At 36.2% G+C, this 13,930-nt stretch overlaps 1 long non-coding RNA gene across 1 annotated transcript in view; it reads right to left on the minus strand.

Moving 5' to 3' along the window:
- The window catches only part of LOC110473742 (uncharacterized), a 51,945-nt gene extending 39,729 nt beyond the window's left edge, over positions 1 to 12,216 (minus strand). Inside the window, exon 1 of the long non-coding RNA XR_014953860.1 lies at positions 958 to 12,216. This is a non-coding gene — a long non-coding RNA (uncharacterized LOC110473742). The remainder of the gene's footprint in view (positions 1 to 957) is intronic.
- Between the last annotated feature and the right edge of the window lie 1,714 nt (positions 12,217 to 13,930).

The raw sequence follows: 13,930 nt of genomic DNA on the forward strand, positions 1-13,930 counted from the left end.
CTTATTGCTTCTAAGAAAACAGAAAGTTAAAGAAAAGGTGCATTAAGCGTCTCCAGAGAAGAGAAAATTGGCTGTTCAATTGTAATATTTTATACATTTTGATGGTTAAAGCTAGGTTTTTATTGTTTGATTTTGCATATTTGCGGTGAATCTTGGCAATGTTGCTATTATATGTATGTGTGCTACCTGGATACAGTATGACCATACACTTATACATTGTACAGTGAAAACAGTGAAAACTTAATTACACAGTGGTCTATATTTATAATAAAAATCAATGTTTTAAACTGTCACCTATTATAATTTCAGGTTATTAACTGTACTTACAACATTTTGATGAATGTTCATGGTTAATTATATATGCTACATAATCCAAAACTGTATTATTTTTAAACTGTATTAGTTTTAAAGGATAATCCTTGGAAATCAAGTCCACAATAAAAAAAAAAAACACATTAAATGAGTCCTTAGATGCAAAAATCTGCTTTTTACTTCCATTTGTATGTTGATTGCACTACAGCTTTATAAACACTTTCTTTAATACTCTATTATTTTTATGCTGGGAAAGATGCATGGATAAGTTATTGATCTGTAACTCATGCAAGTTATTAGAAAGGAGGAATGTAAATGTAAATATTGGTTTGTAGGTCCATGAAACAGAATATTTATGAGGCAGTCTATTTTTTAAACAAGAAAAGCCTTAAAAATATTAATCAAAACACAGAACAAAGTTCCAAATTCACTACTTTATATAAATGTTGATTATAAATTAAGACTTCAGCTTTAATTTCAGAAATATACAAGATTAAAGATATTATTCTAGAAAACAAGGGACAGAAACTGATCTCCCACTAAACCCCAGCAAAACTGAATTAATATTTGAGAAAACTTATCAAATTAATGAAAGGGTTAATTCTGTCTTTAAGTAGAGTCTGAAATACTCAAAGTTATAATTACCAGCATATGCATAAAATTATGATCAAAAACTTGAAGAAGTACAATTCTTCTGTACATGCACTAGCAGAGTCTCTATTCAAAATGTCACTGTGAGCTATGAAATATAAATAGCAGCTGAAATGTCAATCTATCCAAATACATGATCACGAAAGATTAGACTAATAGGATCATGGAATACCCTGAGCTGGAAAGGACAAAGGAGTTGTCAAGTCCAATTCAAAACTCCACTGAGGGAAATCTAAAAGTTAAACCATAGGTCTAAGAGTGTTGTCCAAATGCTTCTTGAACAGTGAGAGGCTAGGGTCCATAACTACTTACCTGGGGAGCTTTTCCTGATTGTTGTTCACACTTTCAGTGAAGAACTTTTTCTCTATGTCCTCTTTGAACTCTTCCTGGCACAGTTTTCAGCCTTCCCCTTGAGGCCTATTACCCAACACCAGAAAGAGCAGCACCTTCCACTCCACTCATCATCTTCTTGTGATAATCAGCAAAGAGACCATCCCTCAATTTCCTCTCCTCTGAGCTGAACAAAACTATCCTCAGACACCCCTCGTAAGTCGTGCCCTTTGTCCTTTCATCATCTTTGTTGCTCTTCTTAGGAGAGAACAATGATATAAAGATTAATTTTGTGATTTGAGAATTCAGTGTTTATGTGTATTTTTATTTTATTAATATTTATTGTCTTACACAGTCTTTCTCAGAACTCATATCACACAATTTAAGATAATTATTTAGATGAGTACCATATCAGCTCCTGAATCATTCACCTATATTCTTTTTCCTGATCAGTGGATAGAAGAAGGCACTTTGAGGCAAAATTAATCTCACCAAAATTAGTCTGAGCTTCTGGTCCATGATTTCTTTTTTCACTAGAAATACTTCTTTCTCTCTTCACTGACTAAAAAGAATATTCCATGTCTAGAAAAGTGTTGATCCTATAAACACATATAGGAAGTTAAGTACTGTTCCAACATTATGCTCCAAGCCTATAATTTAATCTCCATAAGATTGTAAATACCAGTACCAAGGCTAGTAAATTAGAGTCCAAATCAATACTGAATCTACCAACTCAGCACTATTGGGAAAATGATGAGCATCACTAATCGGACAGGGAAGGATTTTATTCCTTTGCTATCCAGTTTTAATTCTGTTAATTACTCAACCAGACTATTTTTGCAATTGATTGACTGCATAGTAGCATGAGTTTAATGTTTAGCATGAACTTTTATAGTAAATCAAAATTTAATTTAGCTAAATTAAGTTGTAAGAATCACAGAATTTCATCCAGAATCAACTCCTGCATCAGGCTCATGACTTATATGAACCCTAAACCTCTTGGAAACTCCATCCATGTCACTTACAAAATAGAAGCATTTTCTTTTCACCATATTGCATTTAATTTTCAATTATGGCAGTGTTATTATGTACCTAAATTCTCTTTTTAATATGTACAGGAAATAAACAATATTATGGAGCCAGACTCCCCTCAGTGCTATACAAGCTATAGATGGGAAGGAATGGGAATTTTCAGTTGGATATAAGAAAAAAATTGCAGAGTAAATGTGTAGGGGCTGGAACAGGATACATACCAAGCCTGTGACACTTTCACCCTCAGGGACATTCAAATTTGATTGTTCAAGACCTTGCTCAAAGTGATCTTAATTTAAAGTTAATACTGCTCTGAGCAGGCAAGCAGTCTAGATAACCTCTAGAGGTCCCTTCCAATCTAAATGATTACATGAATCTATGATTTTAAGAGGTGATTCTTGTTTGTCTTCTGAATTATCTATTTTCCAATCACAGGCCTTTTTAATGTGTTCAAGCTCTGTCTCCTATCAGAATCGATTTTTCCCACATATGAACTTGTAGACCACGACTTGATAATCTTATCTTGGATATATTTTGCTAGTTTCCCAAATCTTGAACTTCTCTTGTAATTTTTCTCTACAATATTTTAATATATCAATATCTCTTTTAAAGGCAACCACCAAAAATGCATGTAGGCACGGTAGCAAAAGTCTCTCAAGTGTTGTACACAAAAACAGCCTCCTCACTCCTATTAAATATTTTTATAGTAATGCATTTAAAAACATGTTCACCTGCTTAGCTGCAGTGTTGCTCAGGGAGCTCATATTCACTTGTATATTATTTCCTCTAAGTCTGACAGTTTTGCTGAACACCAGGATGCCATTTCTCATCCTGCATGTGTGAGCTACACACTTTGGTCCTTGCTGCATGCCCTTTCATTTGACTTTATTAAACATATGTTGTCTAAAGAAAAGTAATTTCCTTCAGCAATATAATTCAGTTGAGTTGGTCTTTGCCCATTATTTCTTGCTCACTAATTATCTATGATCAGCAAATTTGGTCAGATAATTGATTAAGAGGTTGAAAAGCAAGAACTAACTTTTCAGAGTCATCTGATTATGCATCCTGTTCACACTGATACTTCATTTGTAATTACTTTCTTATACATCTTTCATAGCTGATATTTAAGCTTCATTGATTTTGCATAACAGTATCTTCACCAGAAGGAAGAAAGACAAGGAAAACTGCTTTATGGAAGTATAACTACATTATTCCAATGCAGTTATCTGCTGCCATTACCAACCAAACTTGTGCAAAAAGATCCCATGTTTGTTTGACAAGGTACATATTCCATGAGGCCATTTTGATCACCATTTTAATCTTTACAGGCAAAATCCCTTGTCAAAGCGCCATCACTGTCAAAAACCCCAGCTTAATCATATTATTTACCCTCCCTGAATATTGTTAGACTAGGTAAGAAACTTAAAAAAGAGTCCTCAACTCAGTATCTCACAGACACAGCTATCAAAATAAATATTGAAACATAATTGTCATAAACATGAGCTTTCCTTGCACTCTTAATACTATGGATATTTTTAAATGATGAATGATATGAACATTTTTTTGTACCTCCTAAAATGTAGCAGCTTCATAAACATGTAAGTATAATGGTGATTTTTTTTTTGTATTTTTAATGTTTTTGTCTTTTTTCCATTTATTCATTTATTCATTCATTTGGTGTAATAAGCAACATATGAAGAACATAAATTTTTCTATTTTTTGAAAACATGCAGCAACACTGTTTTTATTACAAAAGATACAGTTAATAGTGATGATTTAAGTGCCTAAAATGCTTGCATAGTAAACCCATAAATGTTTATTTGAGATCATAATTTGTTTCTAGACTGCTGAAACTCAAATAAATGACCTCTTGATTCACGGGGACAAAGGGACAGCCTATCCTGCCCTTGACTTATTAGTATAATATTTCCATACCTACAAACATGTAAAATAAAAAAGAATATTGCTTGTGTTGTGTAGTGTCCAGTATTTCTGTCTGGGATTATTTGGGTCTGAGTGAAAATCACATTAATCTAGTGGTATGTGTAGGAATCCACTGCAGAGACTATGACTAGGTCACACCCTTCTCTTGGTCATGAAATGTAACATGGATTTGCATGGGTTCAGCAGCTACTTGATCGTGATGAAAAGAAGCCTAAACAGTATGAAAATTCTAGGAAAAATAGGCAGACTCACAATAAAAATAACAGACATGGCATGAATTTTCTGTTGTTTAGATTTACAATTTTTTAAAGATCTTTCTTGTTTTATTTAAATTTTTTTAAAATTTAATATCTGAAGTCACAAGTCACATATTTGACAGGACTTGTCTAAACTCCCTTTATTCTATCTTTTGCATGCACCTTTGGTAATTAATATTTATACATTGAAATAGAATGGTTATCAAAGATAAGTAAAATATAAATGTACCAGTCAGTCTAACAATCAAGGTATGAGTAAATAAAAAAATAAAAATTTGGTATATTATAATTAATATTTTTATTAGGTTTTCAACATTTTCAAAGAGAGGCTTTTAAAAGGTTATGGTGTCAAAAACAGATTAGGTACATAAAACAAAGTATTCTAATTAACTACATGTAAATATGAATGTTAATTTGCATCTAATTATTTCATCCCTTTAAGTTCTTTGTAGCTTTAGAGAAAAAAAAAAGGCTAAATTAACAGTGTACAATTTTATCTATGCCCATTTTCCTTAAAGGGATAATTTGAATGAATTGCTGAGCTGGTGTATTAGGACACAACAGAGTTAGAAGGCAGACAGCTGACATTCTGTGAAGTTCATGTAATAGTATCCATTAGGCTAAAGCAGCTACCAGATATACTATCCCAAGGTCTCTTGAAGCTCTTAACTCTGGGTCTGCTGGGAATATGCAGCAGAAATCAGCCTAGGTATTTTCAGGAATCTACCTGGAATTTCAATTGAAATCTTGCTGAAATCTTCCTGATTCTCTAATTTTCATTTAATTATTGCTTGATCACCCCAGTAAATCAGTCTAATCTCACTGAAAATATCATATTTAAACTTTCTGGCCAGCATAGTAAATAATCATCAAAATGAAGTTGTTAACTAGTTAAACAGGTAAACCTGATGTACAAGGGACAAATCTGAACACATTATTAATTTGTTTTATGTGTATTCAATGCTGCATAAAACATGGTTTTACTCCATAGATACTCATGATCTGAACAAACTAACAGGGCAATCAAATCAATGCTCTGTTTCAAATTAGGGAATTTATTGGAGTGACTTCTGTGAATATTACTTGATTGAAACCAACCAATAACTTAGTCAAAACAATGTCACTGTTTTAATTCCAGTAGTCAGCTGTCCAGATTTTGGCTGGGTGGTCTTGAGTTAGATTTTTTCCCTGGTAGCTGGTACAGAGCTGTATTTTGGGTTCAGTATAGGAGTAATGATGATAACACATTGATGTGTTGGTAGTTGCTCAGCAGTGATTTCCATATATCAAGGGCTTTTCAGTACTTTGCCAGTGAGAGGGGACACAGGAAGATGGGAAAGAGCATGGGCAGAACAGCTGGCCCAAACAGGCCAAAGTCATATTGCACCCTACAGAATGTCATGCTGACCTTTTAAACTGGGGACAGTGGGTGTCCCAATCACCAGTCACTGCTGGACATGGACGGGGCATCTCTTGGCAGGTGGTGAATTGTATTGTGCATCATTCAATCTTGTGCTTTACTTTTATCTCTCTCTCTCCTTTCCCTTGCAAATATTAGTAGTAGTAGTATTAGTATTACACTATTTCACTTTGTCTTAATTATTAAACTGTTGGTATCTCAACCCATGGCTTTTAATTTGTTTTCTCCTCATTCTGCTGCACCTTTCACAAGGGGAGGGAAGAAGTGAATGAGCAGCTGTCTGGTACTTAGTTCCCAGCTAGGGTTAAACTATGGCAGCAATTGATCCCTGCACAGCCACTTCTGTGGTGCTCCCCCACAGCACGATTGGGTAGATTTGGAAGAGTAAAAATGAGAAAATTTGTGGATTGAGATCATAAAGACAGTTAATAATTAAAAAAAAAAAAAAAAGGAAACAGAGAGGGGAAGGAAGGAAACTACAAGGAAAATGGGTGATGCAAAAGAAAATAATTTCTTTGCACCAATCAACGGATGCCCAGCTAGTTCCAGAGCAATGCCAGCCTGACAGCCTCCCAGTTTTATTGCTGAGTATGATGCCATACATTATGGGACATTTCTTGGGTCAGTTGGAGTTGCCTGTGCAGCTGTGTCCCTCCCGATCTCTTGTGTGCACCCTCAGCCTCTGCACTGGTGGGGTGTGGTGAGCAGCAGGAAAGGCTTTGCCTCTGTGTAAGCCCTGCTCAGCAGTAATGAAAACATCCCTGTGTTATCAACACTGTGCTCAGCACAAATCATAGCCCTGTATCAGCTAATATGAATATATTTAACTCTGTCTCAGTCACAACCAGTACAGTCACTAAGTGCTTTAAGAGTAAAATATTAAGTATTCATATTAGGAAGAGCAATCACACTGACAGTTGCCACAAAAGGATCCCACTGAAAATGAGATAAGAAAGCTGTACTAAAGTATGGGGTTTTGCTGCAGAAAAAAACCAAGCATGTCTTGCCCAAGCAAGAGCAATTTTACCTTTCAATTCATAATGTGCACACCAAGTTTGTGCTGCTCTACTATTAAAATCCACTCAGCAATGCCTGTCTGTAGGAACTACACATTTGTAATTAAAAGGAGATTAAGGTAATTTACTACTCTCTTGTTTGCTGCCCACTAATTTTCTTGCAAAAGGAACAGCAGAACACTTCAGAGATCCAAGCACACTAACCACTTGGATGAAATAAGAGCCCAGTAAATAGTATAAGTGGATGTTATCACATCTTCATGCTAATCAAGTAATTGGATTGATCTGTTTCTTTCTAAAAGCAACCAGGAAGCTAAAGCTTTCTGAGATTAGAGTTTCTCTGGGTTACCTTTTCAATCAAGAAGGGGATCTTGATTGCCAATGCCTTAATATTTTTGACAGACGTTTTTCATTTAGTCATAAAATAGCCTGGGATTCATCTGACCACATGTAAATCTGTATCTGAGCTGAGCACTAAGCTCCTCATACAGCAAAGAGCAATAAGCATTTTAGCAAGCAGTTCACTACGCACAGCACAGTAATACAAATTATGCCCTCATATTTTTTGTCTTCTTTCTTCCACTAATAGAAAAATAGGATGACTAGGTCAAGTGCAGTTATCTATGCTGTGGCCATCTAGATCAACATTCATAAGCTGATAGCTCTGTGATGGCATCTAAGGTGCCCTAGCTCACCTAAGGCATTTACACAAGGGTCAAAAGCACAATTCAAGGTCTGTGGGAAATTCATGTTATTCTCTAGTGATGGATGAAAGTTGTAGTGGGAAATACCCTTGACTTTGTATAAAACCTCCAAGTGCCTAAATAGTCATGCTCCACCTTTAGACATAGTGAATCCCATTCAAGTGACTAGATGTGTCATATTTTGAGCAATCATCTTCTCTCTTCAGTGTTTCATGGCTCCTGTTACTTGTTAAACCACAAAACTGAAAAACACTGATTCAATAACAGCAGTATGTAAGCACTATGGATTGTATGGTATAGCATATTAACAGGATTATTGTTTCAATTTTCAAAACATCTTCTTTTCCTATTGGAATAAACTGCTGAGCTTTCAAATTTATCCACTGTGCATTTGCTCAAAACAGTGTGACATTGCTACTATTTCTTCATTATGAATGGCATTTGTGATTTTGTGTGATACTGACAGAAACTGTGGGATAAATATTTTACTTTTCCACGGAGATTTATCAGCTACTTAACAACTGAAAAAACAGGAGGTAATCTACCTTCCACAATCCATGTTTATTGTTCAGCCTATTGGATAAATGAATGCATCTCTTGAAACCTATTAAAAAATTAATCACTTTTAGGATGCATAAGACAATACTAGCTCCAGTAATGCATGCATTCCTTTGGCATAGATTACTGTATAATATTTAAAGACAGCTGTTTCTCCAAAAGCCAGAGATGGTAGGACAGATGGATAAGCAGAGGGGTGGCAAATTCCTCAGAGGGCTTTATCAACTGCTTGCCATATCCAAAAGGTAGAAGACAATAATTTGCAGTGTAGCAGAACTTACATTATATAGTCAGTGTAAATAGTTTGACTTGTTAAAGTGATCAAGTTTTCTGATACTTGCATTAATACACTTGCTGTCCTCTTCTGCTGAGGGAAATCATTTCAACATATATGCTTTAACATCTGAAAAATGCTATTTCATTGGCAACAGCCTCCACCTCTACAATAAAAAAATAATCAAATAATCATCAAGAAGTCCACATAACAGAACAAGACCCTGTAAATAGCACAAGTCCACGTTATATCCTTTCATATAATTTCTATTTCTGCCCAGGTAGCAAATCTTTTGCTATTTATCAGTTGCTATTTGTGTCATTATATGAAGTAGAAGAATGAATGGGCCAGGCTTTTTGTGCCAAGAGTTCTCTCACCAAAGACTTGGGTTTCAATATAAAATTATAGTTTATAAGCAAGAAAGCAAGCAAATGTGATACTCTCCAAAATTGCAGAGTATTTATATGTGACATAAATTTATTATTGTGCAGCTATATACAAAATAGGTACTTCTTTATTCAGTGTCTCCTTATTAAAGCAGCTCAGTGTGTTCTCCCTCTTTCTTAAAATATGATTCATGAAGTCACCCTAGTTACTGCATAGAAGTAAATAAAGCTGTGCACAGAGGATATAAGATACAAAGCACACACAAGAATCCAAACAATAGAATAAATGCACATTACCACACTAACACAGCACCCCAGCACTCCATGCACTCATAAGTGTTTAAAGTGACTGTGGCTTGCTTTAGAAAGCAAGCTATTTGAGACTAAATGTAGAGCATACATGGTGTGATGCCAATTCAGCCTCAAAAAATCGGAATAATTCAGTTTTATTCCAGCTGTCCCTCAACATTTACACCTGATAACAGAATTTTATTCCTTAAAATGTGGATAATAAACATCTATAATATTTTTTAAATTATTCAGTTACTTTATTTCTTTAGAAATTTTGAGAGTTAAGATTTTTTTCCTGGTCACTCATTGATTCAGTGTTATAATCTTCCTGCCCAGGTTCACACTGGGTGTATTTGTGGCAGCATTTTTACTATATCTTTTCAAATAAGGATATGGAAATATTTTTAAAATTAAAGCTAAGAATTCTCTTGCATTAGATGATTTCAGTGAGTAAGGACTAAAAAATCCTGACTCTGACAAAAATTCCTTCTTTTTCAAGAGCTGTCAATATTGAGATAGGAAAATCTGTCGTTAGGGTAGAAAGAATAAACCTACACACATTTTGCAATAGAGGTGCAAGAATCAAGAATAGATGAAGATACCCACCAGAAGGCTAAAAATAATTTGGATATTGAAGCCATTTCATACTTTATGCAGGATGTGAAAAGGAACTCAGAGTTCCCCACCACTGGCACTTGACAGTAGCAGAGTACAGCTGAAAGTTCCTAAATACCCTTTGAAACACAGAGCAGCTAATGTAGCCTGGAATGAGGATACAGGGAAAAAGAAACAGTAAGAAAGAGGAAAGAAGAACAACAGATGGCATAGCTGAAGTATAGTGAGCAGCATAAACTGCAAGGGAAACAAACAAATCCCAAAGGCTGCGAGTAATAAATTTGCACAGTGGGGAACACACAGTTCTGGAGAAACTTCAGTCAGAAAATAAACTGTGCATCAATCCAAAGCTTTCTGTTTAGTTGTCCTAGTAGCTTTTCAACAAGCTTTAGAAAATTGTACCCCTACAAGTCTGTTTTGAGATTTCAAGGACCTGCAGCAGGAAAAGACTTTTCCTGAAGCCTGAGGTACCCTTGCAGAACTATGTCAATGCCCTGCACACTGAAGAAAAACTCATCTCTAGGGACTTAAAACACACTGTTGCCTTTCCCAAACACTATTTAGGCCACTTTGCCATGAGGAAAGCATAGAATTGAGTGACAGGATGGTGCTAACTCCAGGCTGGGCAGAGGTAATAACTGGCTGGCACATCCTGGGTAATTCATCCAGACAAAAATTCCCACTGTGACAAACAGTGTGAATAAGCAACTGCTCATGAACATATCACAGTCAAAGACCAGCCCAGGTTATGAGATAAGTCACATTTGCGACCACTGAAGTAACCTCAAATATACCTCCATGGAACTTGGATTCTTCTAAGCCACTGTGACAGGAGCTTGAGATAAGATAAAAGTGGCACTATTGTCCAAATGTTTGCAAAACTGCAGGGGGGAAGGAGGCATTACTGATAATGGACACAAAGAATGCAGAATTTATGGGCCACAAGGAAAGCCAACTCAGAAACTGGTGAAATCAACTCCCACTCAATAAAAGGTAATTCTGGCAGGGGTAGAGTGCAAACACCAACCACAGCCCATGGAATGAAGAAATCTGCTGACTCAAAACAAGAGGAAAACCCAGCATGGGACTAACTAGCTTTAGAAGTGATGGAATATTTAACAAACAGAATAAGAGAAATGTGTAGCATTAATTTATTTTATTGTTAAAATGTATAAATAGTGACAAGCTTTGAACAACCTTGGGACCCCTGCCAAGGAGAATCACAGAAGCACAAAACCACAGAATAAGCTGAGGAGGAAGAGACCCACAAGGACAATGAATTCCAACTCCTGACCCTGCACAGCACTATCCCCAAGGATCATACCATGCCTGAGAGAATTCTCCAAATGCTTCTTGACCGCTGTGAGGTTAGTGCTGTGACCACTTCCCCAGTGAGCCTGTTCCAGTGCCCAATCACCCTTTGGGTGAAGACCCTTTTCCTGGTATCCAACATAAACCTCCCCGACACAGCCTCAAGTCAATCTCCTTGCATCCTGTCATTGATCAGCACAGAGAAGGGATCCATGTCTGTCCTTCCTCTTCTCCTCATGAGGTCCAGGATAAAGAATAACCAGTGACATCACTGGATCCATGGGTATATTCTGTTTTATCTCTCTGTCTCTCTGTCTCTGCCTGTCTCTTTCTCCACTGTCTTTTCTATTTCTTTCTTTCTTTAAGCCTGGAGAAGTGAAGGAACTTACAGCATGTTCCAGCATCTAACAAGGGACTTTTTACAAGGGTATGGACAAGGGCTGATGGCTTTAAACTGAAGGAGACTAAGCTTAGATTACGTATTTGGAAGAAATTCCTTGTTGTGAGTGTGGTGACAAACTGGCACAGATTTCCCAGGGAAGTTGTGGAAGCCCTGTTCTCAGACATGTTCAAGGCTAGGCTACATGGCTGAGCAATCTGGCCTAGTGGAAGATAACCCTATCCGTGTTGGAGAGGATAAAACTTGATGATTTTTAAGATCTCTTCTGACCTAAATAATTCAAAGATTCTGTGATTTTCAAGAAATACATTATGATGGAGACAATGCTCCATCGGGCTCACGAGAGGCTAGCTGTGCCTGGCAGCAGATGTCTGTCTTCTGCTAAGCACTGAGGCACTGACCTGGTAACATACAAGATCATATATGATCAGCCATTTTTGAAAAAGGAGTTACAAAGTTTAATCAAATTTCATGATGAGGAGATTCTCATGTGAAACATGTTTTTCAATAGTGTGAGAAAAGACTCAGAGCTGGAATCTTACCGTACTTCCATGTTTTTTCATTGTGGTAAGGTCATTGCTCCCCTGTTTGTAGTTTATACTTCAGTGCTAAGTAAAACACAATAATGATGTAAAACTGCAGGTGACAGGGACATACCCACAAATTAAATTTAGGCTGTACTTGTGGAGCTGTTGAATGAGGTGACTACATTGCGGTCACCTCATGCTCATAGCATGATTAGGAAATGTGTCACAGAAATAAAAATCATTGTTGCTGTGGCTAGCATTATCTCAAGTTTGAGAGCTCACTTCTGAAGGTAACGAGAGCTCACTTCTGAAGGTAACTAAGAGTAAGTCTGGAAATAGAGCTCAGCTGAAAAATAAATTAGGACCACTCAAAAATCCTTCATTAATCTGACTGCATTGGGCAGATTAATATAAACAAAGACAAAAACATAGTAAAAGGAAGTAAAGATAGAATAAAGAGCCAGGAAATTAAGTGACAAAGCATAGACTTAGAAACAAAAAACTGAAATCACAACTAATTTTGAGTGCACAAATTAGAGTGGGATTTATATGTTTTCTTCTTAGAAAATAATTCACAGAAGAATAGCTTCACTACGTTGTCTTCCAGTGATAACTGAGTGCATTTGCTAGACTATCCAGTACATCTGCACAAGAGTGGGGGCTGAGGCACAGGACCTGAAAGATACTAGATATTTCCAGATCATCTTGTGATAGTCAAACAAGATTCCCTAGTAATCTCAATTTGCACTGGATGAATCTGCTGAATCAATTGATTCTAGCCTAAGTATCTACTTCAAGGTGAACATCTACCTCCAACCTTTGTTGTGTTAGATAAATTTGACCCCAACTGATGACTGCAATTTAGACTACTTAACACGGACGCATCTGCATGTAGAAATGTCTATATCTCAACATGAAGTTAAAGCCAGCCCTGAGAGAGATGAGAGTAGGAGTATAATTCAGTTATCTAAAACATGTATCTAGGGATCTACAGAGTAGTTGAGCCATTTATAAGGTGCTGACATATGAAAAAGTAAAAGAGATTTTCAACATTCTGGACTGGCAGCTGGAGACCAAGTGAATACCCTGGGACAGACCAGTTGGTACTAAACATCTATTTAGAAAATGGAATTGAGTGTGAGGGTCTATGACATTGATACTTACATCTCACCTAATCTCATGGATTGCTCTAGTGAACAGAGCCTGACACTTCTCAAGTGAAATTTATTCTTCTGAAGAAATTTCTAAATTGCTCACTGGTCTAAATTGGTCACTGCTATGAGCTATGAATACTTGTACCTTCCTACTGGCTGTAAAGCAAATTAAGAATATTTAAGGCAAAAGTAGATATTGAAAAAGAGAGTAGCTGAATTGCAAGTTTTTCATCCAGGCTACAAGAGCAACATAGTTAAAGCTGAAAAAGAAATTAGGTATTTAGGGTCCAGCTTCTGCACTGTTGAAAACAGTAAGGTTTTGGAGACAATTTAATATGAACAAAATTGGAATCTTGTTTTAAATCAACATGAAAAGCTTCACCAAAATGGAAAATTGTAAAACTGTTTTATAAATGCAAGTAAACATATATACATATATATATATGTTAGGAAGATTATAACAAATATGTTGAGGTTGTATGCTTTTAATATCTTTGAAAAACAAGATTGATTAGCAACATTGTCAGCTGTGAACTGGAATGTCTAGCAGTAAATGACAGTTATACAAATCCACTAAGTGGCAGAAAAGACCCTTATGCCTGCAAAGACCCAATGTACTGCTGTTATCTAGAGACGAAAAACCCATGAGCACAGTGGGAAACTACACACCACTTAACTTAGGTCCAAAAAATGTGGTAAACAACTTTCAGTGTTCAAGAGGATTTGCAGAAAATCTACACAGTTTTAA

Source organism: Lonchura striata, chromosome 1 (assembly GCF_050655825.1).
Source record: "Lonchura striata isolate lonStrDom1 chromosome 1, ASM5065582v1, whole genome shotgun sequence".
NCBI classification, from domain to species: domain Eukaryota; kingdom Metazoa; phylum Chordata; class Aves; order Passeriformes; family Estrildidae; genus Lonchura; species Lonchura striata.